Here is a 15,661-nt window from a genome sequence, read left to right as displayed (position 1 = left end):
TCTGAGGGAGGAGGGAGTTCGGGGAACCAGGATGATATAGCTAAGAGTGATGATGACAAGGCTAAGGGGCCTTCGGGGCAGTCTGATAATGGTGACTCCGCCCCTGTTGGGACTTCCAGCACAGTTCCGACTACCACTCTTCAGCTTGGGTTCTCGGCTCCGCCGAGGGTGTCGTGTGACAGGGTCCGTTCTGCGACTCCGGTGCTCAGTTTGCGGGTGTCGAGGTCTGCTGAGGGCGGAGGTGCTTCGGGGCAGGATGTCTCGCCCTCGGTTGTTTCCTCTCCTTTGGCGCAGGCTGAGGCGGCCGAGCCGGTGGTCATGGGAGGAGATGGCAAGCAGGAGGCTCAGCCCTCTGGGCCTTTGACGCTGGCGGTCCCAAGGGTCGGCGCGGCCCCCTTGGTGAGGTCGCCGATTTGCGGGGGAGCGGGCGCGCAGGAGGCCATCTTTTCCTCTTCTGTTGCTCTGGAGGGCGGGCCGAGATCACCGGTCGCGGGCGTCGGCGGGGTGGCCGTTGATGGGCCCTGGGAGCTCTCGTCGCTGTTGGATGTTGCTCCGGTGGCCCCGACGCTGGTCACCGCTGTTGGGGGACGGGCAGGAGGCTCTTTCCCCAGCGCAGCTTCTCGCAGGAGGTCATCGCTTTCGGTGGGATCCCGGATCCTGTCTCTGCAGGGAGATGGGTCAGCGGGAGACTGCAGGAGCAGCCGGATGTTGATGACATGCAGCTCAGGTGCGCGTTGAGGGCAGCCAAGTTGCGTGACGTCGAGCTTTCTACTGGTATGTCTGTTAACAAGTCTAATTCTATTATGCATTTTACCAATGATGAGATTGTGCAAAATGCTAACCAATTAGGAGTATCTCTTGGTAATAATGATCTAGAGATTTCTAAGTCTGTTAATGATATGCTAGATTTGGAAGCTGAACGAGCGTTAGAATTGATTCGTAACATGGCGGCGGTTAGGCCGATGAATGAATCGGAGATTGATGCGCTTGGGGTTAGAGTTCTAGATGGTTTGTGTGCTGATCTTGATCCTGCGGTATAGGAGGCGGAGGAGGAGGATGAGTATGGCCTCCCTGAAACATCTAACCTTGAGGATGAGTCTTTGGTGGTAGAGGCTCAATCCGAACGTGCCGAACCTTCTGATGTTCGCGTTAAGCCTAAACGGACCTGGAAACGGAAGGTTTATCCGGCGTCGGCTGTGCGTAGAAGTGCTAGGATCCGTACCTCTAAAAAATTTCATGATGAAATATGAGAGGCATCTTTTGGAACAGCAGGGGTCTTAAAGACTTGGCTAAAAGACGGTTTCTAGCAGAGGCTTCTCTTGAACATCATTTAGACTTTATTGCTTTGTCCGAGACTGGACGATGTATTTTTTCTCCACAATTTCTTAGTACCTTATCTGGGGGGTTGATTTTGACTGGCACTGCCTCCCACCTCGAGGAAGATCCGGTGGGGTTTTACTTGGGGTTAAGTGTGAAACGTTGGAGGTTCGGAGTGTAGTGTTGGATGAGTTTGCTGTAAAGTTTCGGGTCAGAACTAAAGCGGATGGTTTTGATTGGGCTTTGGTGGCAGTCTATGGGGCTGCGCAACCAGAACTCAAGCCAGGTTTCTTGGCTGATTTGCTCCGTGTTTGCGGTAACGAGCAACTACCCGTCTTAGTGGGTGGGGATTTTAACATTATTCGAAGAAAGGAGGAAAAGAATAATGACAACTTTGACGGCAGATGGTCGTTTATGTTCAATACTATCATAGAAAGCTTGGATCTCAGAGAGATAGAGCTTTCGGGTAGGAAATTCACTTGGGAAAACTCGATACCGGTTCCGACTTTTGAGAAGCTCGATCGTGTTTTGGCGAGCGTCGATTGGGAACAGAAGTTTCCTCTGGTAGCGGTGCAGGCATTGACACGAGGTATCTCGGATCACACACCATTACTAGTCGACTCTGGAGCTCAAACTCATATGGGTAATAAGAATATTTTCTCCTTCGAACTTGCCTGGTTTGAAAGAGAAGGGTTTATTGAGTTGTTAGCTAGAGAGTGGGCTAAAGACTCGGGGGGAAGGTCACCCATTGAGCGGTGGCAGTGCAAGATTCGTCATCTTCGAAGGTTCCTTCGTGGATGGGCTAAGCACACGAATGGTATATATAAGGCTGAGAAGGAAAGACTCCTTATGATTATTCATTCCCTTGAGTTAAAAGCTGAAACCTCTATTTTAGATACTTCCGAGCTGGAGTCTAAAGTGGAGGCCGAGTTAAGGTTGAAAGAGCTTCTCCGCGAGGAGGAATTGAAATGGGCTTTGAGAGCTAAGGTTCGTAAGGTTGTCCAAGGAGAGGACAACACTCAATTCTTTCATATGATTGCTAATGGAAAGCATCGTAAGAAGAGAATTTTTCAATTAGAACAAGATGAAGGGACGATAGTTGGTCAGGAAAACCTGAAAGTTTACATTACCAACTATTATAAGCAGTTGTTTGGATCTCCGGAAGAGAGTTTTGTGTCCCTGGATGAATCAAGAGTTGAGGATGTTCCCCAACTTGAGACGGAAGAGAATGAGTTTTTGACTGCTCCTTTTACGGAGAAAGAGGTGTTTGAGGCCATTTCACAAATGAAGAACAATAAAGCGCCAGGACCAGATGGGTTTCCGGCGGAGTTCTACAAAAAGTGCTAGCATTTTATTAAGGGTGACCTGTTGCCGATGTTTCATGATTTGTTCAATGGTCAGCTTCATTTGTTCAAGCTCAATTTTGGAACGATAACTCTTCTTCCTAAGAAGACAGAGGCTATTCGCATTGAGCAGTTCAGGCCTATCTGTTTGCTTAATGTCAGTTTCAAAATTTTCACCAAGGTTGGGACGAACAGACTCACGCAGATTGCGCATTCAGTTGTGCAACCGTCCCAGACCACTTTCATGCCAGACAGAAATATCCTTGAAGGGGTGGTCGTCTTGCATGAAACACTCCATGAGATTCACTCAAAAAAACTAGATGGTGTGGTTTTTAAAGTGGATTTTGAAAAAGCATACGATAAAGTTAAATGGCCTTTCCTTCAACAGGCGTTGCGTATGAAAGGATTTGACAAGGCCTGACGAGACCAGATTGAGTCCTTTACGTAAAAAGGGAGTGTAGGGATTAAAGTGAATGATGATATAGGTCACTATTTCCAGACACACAAAGGACTAAGGCAAGGAGATCCCATGTCACTGATTCTATTTAACATAGTGGTTGATATGTTATCCATTTTAATAGGTCGGGCTAAGGATGCGGGGCAGGTTTCGGGCTTGGTTCCGCACCTAGTTGATGGTGGTATATCCATTCTACAGTATGCCGATGATACTATCATCTTTATGGAGCATGACTTGGCGAAAGCAAGGAACATGAAGCTTGTGTTGTGCTTATTTGAACAATTGTCTGGACTCAAGATTAACTTCCATAAGAGCGAACTGTTTTGCTTTGGAAGAGCTAATGAGGACCAGGAGGCGTATAAGCAATTGTTCGGATGTGAGTTGGGTTCGCTACCGTTTACATACCTAGGTATACCCATTCACCATCGTAAGCTGACGAACAAGGAGTGGAAGTGCATCGAGGATCGTTTTGAAAAGAAACTGAGCTGTTGGAAAGGGAAGCTCATGCCATATGGAGGTCGATTAATTCTGATTAATTCGGTCTTAACCAGTATGCCCATGTTTCTTTTATCCTTTTTTGAGGTCCCGGTGGGGGTCAGGAAGAGGTTAGACTTTTATCGATCTCGTTTCTTTTGGCAGAATGATGAGTTGAAACAAAAGTATAGGCTTGCAAAATGGGATATCATCTGTAGGCCGAAGGACCAAGGCGGTCTAGGCATTGAAGATCTAGAGATCAAGAATAGATGTCTCCTTAGCAAGTGGCTATTTAAACTCTCGTCCGAGACAGAGGCCACATGGGCTCAGATTCTGTGAAATAAGTATCTTCAGGCTAAAACTTTGGCTCAGGTGACTGTGCGCCCGACTGATTCTCCGTTTTGGAAAGGGTTGATGAGAGTCAAGCCCCTCTTCTTTATCAGGGCAAAAATCTTAGTCGGTGATGGGGCTAACACGAGGTTCTGGGAGGATACTTGGCTTGGGGAGACGCCTCTGGCACTTCAATATCCTACTCTGTATAACATTGTTCAACGTCGAGAAGCCTATGTTGCAACTGTCTTACAGTCCACGCCTCTCAATATTAGCTTCCGGAGGACGCTAGTAGGCCATCGTTGGGAGGCATGGCTTCATCTTGTACGAAGGTTGATGGATGTCCAGCTGTCTCAGCAGCCAGATAGATTGTTTTGGAAACTGACTAAGGACGGCAGGTTCTCGGTCAAATCCATGTATCTGGATGCCATAAACACTAGTGTCATTCCTTGCTCGAAGCACGTCTGGAAAGTTAAGGTACCTTTGCGTATCAAAGTGTTTATGTGGTTTGTGCATAAACAAGTCATTTTGACAAAAGACAACCTGGCAAAACGCAATTGGATGGGTTCTGCTAGGTGTAGCTTTTGTGATTGTAACGAAACTATAAGGCACCTCTTTCTAGATTGTCCGCTGGCTAAGATTCTTTGGCGTTCGATTCATATTGCTTTTAATATTACTCCACCTACCTCTATCAATATGTTATTTGGAACATGGCTTGTTGGGGTTAACTTGGATGTAGCAAGACACATTCGTGTCGGAGTGTGTGCCTTGTTATGGGCAGTATGGAACTGCAGAAATGATTTGGTATTTAACAGAAAAACGAACTTTCACTTTTTGCAGGTTATCTTCAGGGCCACAACATTGATCCGTATGTGGTCATTACTCACTCCGACAGAGGCCAAGGGGCGTTTGCCTACTGCGTCTACCCGATGGGAGATGGTAGCTCGGGGTATTTTCAACCGGTTTGGATGGCGGTCATGTAATAGGATAGGCATGTAGTGCTCCTATTTTTTTTGCCAGCCGGTTGTGGCTTCTTGATTAGGCTCGCTTGAGCAGCTTGTTTTCTTTTCGTACCTTCAGATGTTGGAGATTTTTGTGACTGCTTTTGTTTTTTAATTATGAGCCGTATGCATCTTTCTGATGCAGAGGCTAGGGTAATACCCCTTTTCTAAAAAAAAAATGCAAAACATGCCGCCTCATCAACTCTCTTGCATGTATTTTTTGTATGCAACTAACACAATCAAGATACCGCAGCAGCGCACATGGAATCATGTAGGTCCATCATGGTGTTCTGCAGGTTAAAAACTGTAGGTGCGGCTGAACATGCCAGTGACCTACGTACAAGCAACCTGTGTCACAGGACACCGGGTAATCGTTCCAATTACGTTATATTTATAGCCCATGTAGGCATGTGACACCGGTAAAATCTGTTGTTGGACACCGGCGAGAGGCCACCAGCGACTGAGCGCTCGCGCAACCCATCTACTGGCCCATATGCAGCCCATCTGATCGATCGACCCAAAGAAAAGCTGATCGATTGATCGGCTTTGTGTGTATGTGCGCATATTGTCTTTTGGTTTCTCCCCTCCTCCAGCGAATCCTCATGGCCTCGTCCTCGTCCTATGGGACAACCCGTGGCTCACCATCGCATGGCGGCACGCCGACTTTTTCCCTGGATGGCTGGATTAGTGGAGAAAATATCAAGGCAAGGTAACTCCCTCATCTTTTTGAAGTCCAAGCCTCGGCTAGGGTTTTGAACCTCAAAGGTCTTACAATTGAGAATTAGGTTATGGTACTTATCCAAATTTGAGGAGTGGTTCCCATCTGTTTCAGATTTGGATCACTATGATATTCCAAAATTTTATTCTGATTCACATCTATTTGAGAATTGGATCACTCTGCTTTTTCAGGTTTTCATGGTGATTTTCCATGAAAACCAATCATCTCTGTTTCCTTAGTTTGAATTTTTCTATATATATAATCAATTAGTATTTCTAGTTAAACACTTCATTTTGCTATTTTGGCAAGCATTTTTACTACCGTCCGTTTTAAATTGTTGAGTGTTATTTTTATGCAAACCATGTACTACAAGTATGATTGTAAACTGTCTGCTAAATCTTCATGATAGCGCTGCAATTGCTGTAGGGGAGTCTCCGGCGTGGTCACTACAATGTGGCAACCGCTATGAAATTCTCAAATTCAGCAAAAACATCCAAATATCATCTATTCCCGATGAAAAATTACCCGCTATGCTATAGCTGCTGAGAGAGTCTGCCCCGATTTCCCCCCTTGAATAAAAGCAATCACTACATGGGACACCGGGACATTTTCGTCCTGGGTCCGCCCCTGCATGCCACCAAGTTGGACATGGCGTGCTCCATCATCATGATGTTCGAAGCCACCCAAGAACACTCAATCTCCCCAACCGCAACATCAGATGGAGCCAAGAAATTAGGCAGAGTGAGTTGCAATCGTTTTACATGTAAAGTTTGACAACTAGTTTGCAAGAGCATGCTGGAATACAATCATCCCTACCAAGAAAAGAGGCATCTCAAAGTTATGATGAAATTTGTTTTTCCTTGGCTGAGATGGCTATGGACATTGTACTTATGGGCTGTTGGGGTATTTGGTCCAATAGAAATGATAAGATCTTCAGACAAGCTGCCCCACACATCCCTCCGTGGCTCTACTACCTGAATCAGGGACTGGAAGTGGCGCTCTTATTAGAGCAAAACAAGCAAAGGCACAGAAGCTCCAGACCTGGATATGTAATAATTTGTAGTTTTCTATGTTTCCTAAAGTTGGCATTCGCTGATTGCCTTCCTTTGTAATCATTTCTGTAGTATTTGTGTATACCAGTTTGGTGAACATATACTTTCGGCAAGTATATGTAACAGAGATTTTTTTTATTATGTTGGCATAATGATGTACTTGTGTGCCTATTTTCGTAGTTGTTCCGTCAAAGGTTATTAAAAAATTTGATGCAAGGTTATACAAATCATATTCTTTTGTTCGTTAAGTGAAATTAAAAATTGCTTTCCACTCATCTTGAATAATATCATCTGGAGCATGAAAAATATCTCCACCATTCACATTCATCTTGACTAAGAAAAGAAAGAAAACAAATAACCAATTGATTTTGTGTCAAGATAGATGCCCTCTTCGAGTTTTTGTATTAACTTCTGAAATACTGTTCTATCATGGACAAACATGCATAACTTATTTTAGAAAGCACCCATAGTAAAATATGAAGGCGATATTTGGGACGTATCTATAGAAAACTTTTACAGATTAGACTGCCGATATTATTTTAAGTACTTTTAGTAGGAAAAGAACTTGAATAATCATATGCGTAGATTAGTCAAAAAGTATTTTAAAAATATTATAAAAAGTAATAAACCGGTGTTATTATTTTTCCATGAATACGCGCAGAACGTATCATTGCATTGATAGAAGGAAAAATACAAGTTTAGCGGTTGCCAAACCACGTATACAGGAGGGCATGGAGGCGGACCCTAGGAGCATGAGGGGTGATGCTCAGCCCCAAGACTAGAGTTCAGTTTACATCGAATATTTGTAGCCCTTTGGCACCGGCATTAGAGCATGCCCACGCTTCGTCCTGGATAGATGGCACGAGGTCAGGGAGAGAGGACTACATGCCGTCGAAGATGCATGTTTTTCGATGCTTCCATGCCATCCAGGCGCAGAGACGGACAATGGAAGTGAAGCCCTTACGCAGGCTGGGATGGAAGGACGCCGTCGCTGCAGCCCACCATTCATAGAGAGGTGATCGAAGTCCCATCCTATGGCATGGAGGTGAAACGGCACCATGACATAACCTGGCGCCAAACTTGCCAGGAGAACACACAACCAACTAGCAGGTGGTGGATGGTTTTGATATCTTGGTCGCATAGCACGCATCTGGCAGGTGCAGTAGACCTCGGTTAGCAAGACGCTCCGTTGTCCAGCATCTGTCGAGATGAGCAAGCCATAGGAAATTGGTTAGAGACTTCATTATCTTATGCTTCCTACCAAACTTGGGCTCTCAGGACGTCTCTACCAATACAAAACACGAACAACTTAATTGTCCGAAGAGCATAATTAATGTAGCGAAAACTTAGAAACTCTTCGGTGACGTCCGGAATTTTGCGAGACGACTGCACAGGTGCAAAACTCCCGCACTCCTATTCAAGTTGGACATCCGGAAGGCCTTCGATTCGGTCAAGTGGGAGTTTATTCTCGAGCTTCTCCAAAAAAAGGGGTTCCCAAGCAAGGTCCGGAATTGGATCGCCGCACTTCTCTGCACTTCCTCTTCACGGATCCTTTTGAATGGGGTGGCTGGGCCGACGATTGTACATGGCCAGGGCCTCCGCCAAGGCGACCCGCTTTCGCCTCTCCTTTTTGTGATTGCAATCGACCTCCTGCAACAGATCCTAGAACTCGCAACACGAAAGGGCCTCTTCCACAAGATTCGTGGTAGGAGGGCCATGGCGAGAACATCCCTCTACACGGACGATGCAGCCGTGTTCATGGCCCCTATCAAGAGCGATGTCGACAACCTGGCGGCAATTCTAAAGGGATTCGTGGAGGTGAGTGGTCTTTGCACCAACTTCCAGAAAAGCTCAGTTGTACCCATCCGCTACTCCCGTGTCCGATTGGGCCATGTCCTACAGAGTTTGCCTGCAACTAGGACCTCCTTCCCGATGAGATACCTGGGCCTCCCGCTCTCGATCTGGCAACTCAAGAAGGTGGACCTACAATTCCTAGAGGACAAGGTTGCCAACAAACTGGTTACTTGGGAGGGTCAAAACATCACTACCATTGGCCGCACGGCCCTTGTCAGGTCTGTGACCACCTCCCAGGTGATATACTTTATCACACCGCTTGTCGTCCCTCCGGGCACACTGCACAATGTCAACAAGCTGGAGCGGGCATTTCTATGGTCGGGTTCAGACAAGACCACCGGGGCTAAGTGTAAGGTCAACTGGGAGGTGGTTTGCCGTCCAATCCAGTATGGAGGACTAGGGGTGCTGAACACTGACAAATTTGCTCGGACTCTGAGATTGCGCTGGCCTTGGTTTGAATGGAAGGAACCAAGCAAGATGTGGGTGGGCACAGAAAACCCATGCGACGAGGCCGACCTTGAATTCTTCTACGCTTCCACCACCATCATTTTGGGGAATGGGGCTAAAACGCCATTCTGGGACTCCCCATGGTTGCTAGGGTGCAAGCCTAAGGAGATTGCACCGCTCATTTACGAGGCCTCCTCAAGAAAAAACTGGAAGGTGCGGGAAGCTATTAAGGACAATGCTTGGATTTTAAAGATAAGGTCAGACACTGTGGTATCCATTGACCACATAAGGGAATTTTTTACCCTTTGGATGCTTTTACTTGACGTCATTCTTGACGAGCACTCCGAAGACGACATCTTCTGGAAGCACACAACTAACGGGCAATACTCGGCCGCCTCCGCTTATAAAGCACAATTCTTGGGCATGGTTAATTCTCCCATGGAGCAAATGGTGTGGAAGGCTTGGGCACCGCCAAAAGTCAAGTTTTTTGCTTGGCTTGCTTTACAAGACCGGATTTGGACGGCGGATAGATTGGACAAGCGTGGGTGGCAAAACTGTGGTCATTGCCCTCTTTGTGGGAGGGAGCAAGAAACAGGGGCTCACCTTTTCTTCAAGTGCCGCTTCACCAATAGGTTGTGGAGACTGGTCATCGACAAGCTAAGTCTGGACCATATGGACCCTTCCAGTTGGCACCTTGAAGCCTCCGTCAAGGAATGATGGGCGAACATGACCGGCATGGGTATTCCCAATAGGAAGGCCATGGCCTCCCTCACAATGCTTGTTTCATGGACCGTCTGGAATGAGAGGAACGCACGCATCTTCCGTCACAAGAGCGCGCCGCCGCCGATCCTAGTCAACAACATTCTTACCGACGCTAGACTATGGGTGACGGCAGGAGCTAAAAAACTAGGGGACATTCTAGTACGTGAGTAGTTGCCATGTGGCGTGTTATCGTGGGTTGTAAACAATCAAACTCTATTCTCCTCTTAATTAAATGATGAGGCAAATCTTTTGCCTCCGTTTCAAAAAAAAAAACAAATCCGATATAAAACCTCCCAACATGAAACATATTTATTCATGTGCAAATATATGCAACACGCCAACACCACCTAGACACACGCTCCAATCAGGAACTTCCACGCAATCTCTCGAACGACATGTACAACACACACTGCATCTATAACAATCACCCACTTCACTCCCTAAAAAAAAAAATCAAACACTCACCCACATGTATTGTAGATAGTTCAATACTTAGATAACGGGTGCAATGCACGGATGCCGGTAGTCCGATCATGGCTCAAGCTTCGGGGGCAGCTCAGCTTTGGGGAACGGCGGCATTTCCAGCTTCAGGCCCTCTGGCACAGCTGGTTGTGGTAACTTGGGCTCTTTAGGCACCTCCGGTACCTCAGGGTGAGGCACATGGGGCTACTTTGGCATGGAATGGTGTGGCATATCAGGCTTCGGTAACTCTGGCATGGCAGGGGGCGGCAGCTGCTCGTGCTCCTTTGGCACCTCTGAGGCTCTGACACAACGGGGTGTGGCACTTGAGGCTTGGTGTCTCCAGTATGACCGAGTGCGGCAGTACGTGCTCCTTTGGTACCTCCGGCACGACAGGGTGCGGCACTTGAGGCTCCATTGGCACAGCAGGATGCGGTAGTTTAGGCTTCGGTAGCTCGGGCATAGTAGGGTGTGGCGGCAGTTCGGGCTTTGACACCTCCGGCACGACGGGTCCGGGACTGCAGACTACTTTAGCACTATGGCGTGTGGCACTTTGGGCTCTTTTGGCACCATGGGGCACAGCAGGGTGCGGCAGTTCACGCTTCGGCATACTCCCTCCGTTCCAAAATAGATGACTCAACTTTGTACTAACTTTAGTACAAAGTTGAGTCATCTATTTTGGAACGGAGGGAGTAGTAGGGTGCGATGGGAGTTCAGGCACCCTACATGGTGTTCTTGCCCAGCATGGTCAATGCCGTGTGCTTCTTGTCTGTGTGCATCGATCAGCCAGAGGCAACTTCTTGCTATGATGGGTGGGAGATAAGAGAACGCTGATACTATTTATAGCACTCCAAAATCCAGATGGGCACACTACTAAGCTCCGTACACTAACATAATATAAGACATTTTTACAGTTCAATTTAGTAACTAGTCTGACTAAACTATGGTGCCTTGGAGGCCTGTTGGTAGGTCACCTGCATCTCGGTGGTTGTTTACTGACTTCGGTCTTATGCGTGATCAATCTCTGCGTATATTTAGACATGGGCGATGATATGTTCGGTGATACGCAATGTACATTTCAAGCTCTAGTGTCTACTCTGCTCTCAAATCAATGCATGTTCCGGTAATTGGTCGGCTTGGCTGCTCAGCTGCAGCGCAGACGCGAAGAACGGCTCTGGCCTAGCCATCGCTGATGGGACCATGGCGCACGCCCGGTGCCTCGCCACCAGTAGCCCTCGCACCTACTCTGCCATCCTGGCTTCTAGTTTGAGCAACGACGTTGAGCTTAGCCTTTGTGAGGTCAGTTCTTCTACCAACCAAAAGGCATGTAGAAATTCTTATTCATCACGATTTCTGCCAGGTTTAACCAAGAACAACAATTCGAACCCAATATCTGGCCCAGCAAACAAACAAAATTCTGCACAAAGGTCAGGTCACTGCTTTGTTGGAACGGTAGTAGTAAAAAACACTAGAACAGCTCCTAAAAAACCAACATGAACTTAGAATTTCATCAGATCATATTAACATTCGACCACGGGATACTGTCACTGTGCAAACATTTTACCTTTGGCCGGAATTAATATGAGAGTAGAAGAAGCTTGTGTAGTAATACAAGTATACAACACAAGGGACTGGGCACACAGGCATCCAGAGTCTTGATCATATGTTGTTAAAGTGACCCAGCTGAGCAACAAACACACTACCTAAAGTACTGTGAAATGAAGATTTTCACTTCGATTTGAGTACCACTCTTGCTGATCAGACGCGCCGTTTGATCGCCTTCGGGCAAGGGATGAAACTCTAGTGTTCCCCTCATAATCTCGTCACCACAATCAGAGTGCAGATCCAATTCAATTACCAGCACCTTGTACAATGGCACCGCAAGCAGATGTCCAGCCAAAGGAATCAGTTGTCCTGATCGTGCACATATGCCCTTCACATCTTCGTTGTAGAAAAGCACGCAGCCAATATCAAACAGCTCGCTGCGAGCGACAATTCTCCCAAAAAGGCAGATAGGATCTTTTACATCGCGATGGGTAAGCCTCACAGCAACTTCGCATTCAACTCCCTGGCTCAAGATGGCATAGGTCACCTCCACGGGACCATAAGGAGTATTGGCAATATCTAATAACGGCCTGTCGAATGTGGGGTCCTCCCGGTATAAAAGCACACTCTTCTTCCAGGTTTCTTCAATAGAGCTATCTTGACTGTTGTCATCAAGATGGATGCGGAACCGACAGGTCCATCTGCTGAGATGGCTCTTCCAGGACCAGTTAGCACAAGATTACCCTGTTCCATAGAAAATAGAAGTGATTTACATTTGCCTCATTAAAGGTACCACACTATGTCTCAATAGATGTAAACCTGATTAACTAAGCAAATATATACTATGCCCATCCTATATACATAAGTTGATCCTCACTATCATATTTATCTCAACATGCACACATGCCACCTCATCAAAGGCCCACCACTACATGCATGGGAAAAAGTTTTTCATTATTAGTTGATCTCATGCACACCTTTCACCTCACCACACATGTCACCTCATCAAAGGTCCACTCAACATGCAAGAAAAAATGTTTTTCTTTACCTTATGCCACATTCAAAATATTTTCTGACTACACAATAATCAGATACAATATATAATATTTTTTAGCTTTAGTTCATACATTATTAATTCAACTATGGAAACTTCAACAATCAAATCACTGAAATATATTGCAATTGATTCCCGCAGCAACGCGCGGGGTATTCTCTAGTTCCATTTACTAGTGAAGCCAGTCCAGATGGACGTTCGAGTTCTCAACTGTTTTGCAAAAACTTTATCATCTCTCCTTGGCAAAGCAGTTGCTGAGGGCAAAAGGCTTTCTTTCTTCTATTAATAACACACGACTGTAGTAATAAGTTTGTAATACTCTCTGCACATATTAACAGGATAAATCAAGGAATATACTTAGAGCCAGCATGTCCTCTTAATAACTAGCTTTGCAGACTAAGGAACGAAGCAGTGCCTGGTACGATGGGTGGTTACCACTGTATATAGATTGGGGCTCCTAATGAGCAGTCAGCTACCCAGAGCCGTTAAGCTCTTAATACAATGGCCAGATTCACCCCTCATCTAGTGTTAGAACTCATCCAAACTTTATCTTCAGGGAGGTATTACATGCAGGATTCAAATTTCATTGAAATTGTCAAGTTCAGAAATTTGAAATACTTAGGTACGGTGGGTTCAGGAATGTTGACATCTCGGATGAAACTACAAGATTCTGTTGGCTAATTAGCACTTGATGGCCGAATTGATTTCTAATTACTAATAAAAATTTAAAAATCATAAATTTTCGTAGTACCAGCATTGAACCTTAAATGCGCCCTCTAATATCTTCCATGCAGTGTTTTGAAATCTATGTACTACTTCCAAACAAATATCCAGCAGCAAAAGTCGTCGATTTTGTCATTTATTTTTTAGGGAAATGTAATTCCAAACTTGTGCTGGCAGTTGCAAGATCAAATGTCAGGGGTAGAAATTTGTAACTAATTTTCAGAACTGAAATAGTCAGAATTTTCTTATTCTTAATCTCAAAATAAATATGTATTCGAGCTGGCAAATTAAACAAATATATAGTACTCCCTCCGTAAACTAATATAAAAGCGTTTAGATCACTGAAATAGTGATCTAAACGCTCTTATATTAGTTTACAGAGGGGGTTGTTTTGAAATCTATGTACTTCTTCCCAGAAAATTTTGTGAACTTTGCTAGTGGATATGAAGATTGCATGAGAAGTGTGTAGCGCACACAATACATCCCGCATCGCCCTTCCTTCCAGGCCAAATGCACCGCTACTAACCCACCAAGCCATGTGGCAACGTGCACTTCCCTGGCCCTACCTCGCCTCCACTTCGCCTACTGTTGTCTCATCTCTCGTCGCCACCACCAGCTTCGAAGCCAGATCCACCATCATGTCCCATCGCATGCTAACATCATCCTCCTAACCAGCCTACCAGCCAACTTTGCCCACCGCCCTGTTGCACCTCCAGGAAGCCACTGGCCATGCCACTACACCCTGTTGCCAGAGCACAGGGAGTAGCTCGGCACTGGAGCTGGCGAGTTTCAAGGCGATCTAATGGTGAGTAAATAGAGAAAGAGATGGCTAGCTCTCAGTCAATCGAGAATTTGCACATTACAGCATACAGTGTTTTGAAGGAGATGTACCTTCCTTTAACATCATGATTCATTTTCAACAATGTGCTATCGTCATGACACTATATTTACTTCAGCAGTATAGTTTCCTGATTAGAGATACTTTGGACACACTGGATGAAAGAAAGCCTGCACCAACAGATATGATAGTGCACCTTTGATGGTTTCTAAACATGCAATTTTAGTCTCGAACATTTGTCTAAGGAAGTAACAAGCAAACAGAGTGGATAACAATAATCCCCACTCGCCGGCTACTGATATTTCACTTAAACATGAACATTCAGATATGGTCTACTTTGCGTTCTAGTACATTCATTGCTAGTTTCTTCACAAGAAAATAAAATAAAATAATATTTAAAAAAAAAAGGTAGAGATAGCTCTACCTTGCATATTTCAAACAGGCATAAGCCTGAAGACCAAAAGGTCCAGTACAAGAACCATATGAGGCGCACCAAAGGTGCAGAGTTACAAACGTCCAAAGAAAAGAAGAGCCCAAGTTTATATATGCAGTTGGATTATTTCAGTTATGCCATTCCATATTTTGAGTTGCAGAAATCTTTCTTGTGGCATAATACAATTTCTTCTTCAGCCCTAAACAAAAAAGAATCAAGATTGAAATGGAGTTGATCGGTACAGTGGATAATTGGTAAGAATCTGCACCTGCCAATCACAAGGTTGTGGGGCGACGGGGTCGTCATGGCGGCTCCTTGCGAAGACCACAGAAGACTGAGATGAATATGCGCCAGCAATACAGACCATGCCACAGGGCGGGAGTCTCTTTCCTTGGGAGGAGGCGGCTGCATCAGGGACACGCACGGCAAAAACCTCCGCCAGATTGCTCCCATAGAATGGTAGGTCAGCATACCTTAGGTCGGCATATGCATGCAACTGCTCATCATTCGGGCCATCATAGCCAGTTGCAGCTGCCATGGGGACTTGCGTAGCAACAATGCCCTCTCTTTCTGGGTTGGGACTTGCTTTTGGGGAGGCTGGTGGTTGAAATCCCAAAGCTCCCTGTATGTTGAACATGATGTTAAAGTCCTGATTGATCATAGTTTATTTGTTTTTGTTGTAGATCTTGTTTGTTGCTAAGTGCAAAAGATCATCAAATACAGACAGGCTCCAAACAGATCTATAGAAATTACAATTAAGTTAGCTCCAAAAAATACAAACTTGCTATCCTCCCAGCAAAGCATTTGCATCTTATGACATGCCATCATCCATCGTATTTATAACAGAGAAGCAT

At 45.6% G+C, this 15,661-nt stretch overlaps 1 pseudogene; it reads right to left on the bottom strand.

Annotated features, from left to right (window-relative positions):
* Positions 1 to 11,913: 11,913 nt before the first annotated feature.
* Positions 11,914 to 15,345, bottom strand: LOC119328986 (annotated as a pseudogene).
* Between the last annotated feature and the right edge of the window lie 316 nt (positions 15,346 to 15,661).

The sequence above is a fragment of the Triticum dicoccoides genome, chromosome 7A (genome assembly GCF_002162155.2).
Source record: "Triticum dicoccoides isolate Atlit2015 ecotype Zavitan chromosome 7A, WEW_v2.0, whole genome shotgun sequence".
NCBI classification, from domain to species: domain Eukaryota; kingdom Viridiplantae; phylum Streptophyta; class Magnoliopsida; order Poales; family Poaceae; genus Triticum; species Triticum dicoccoides.
The sequence above is the reverse complement of the archived record's forward strand: the minus strand, read 5'-3'. Positions and strand labels throughout refer to the sequence as shown.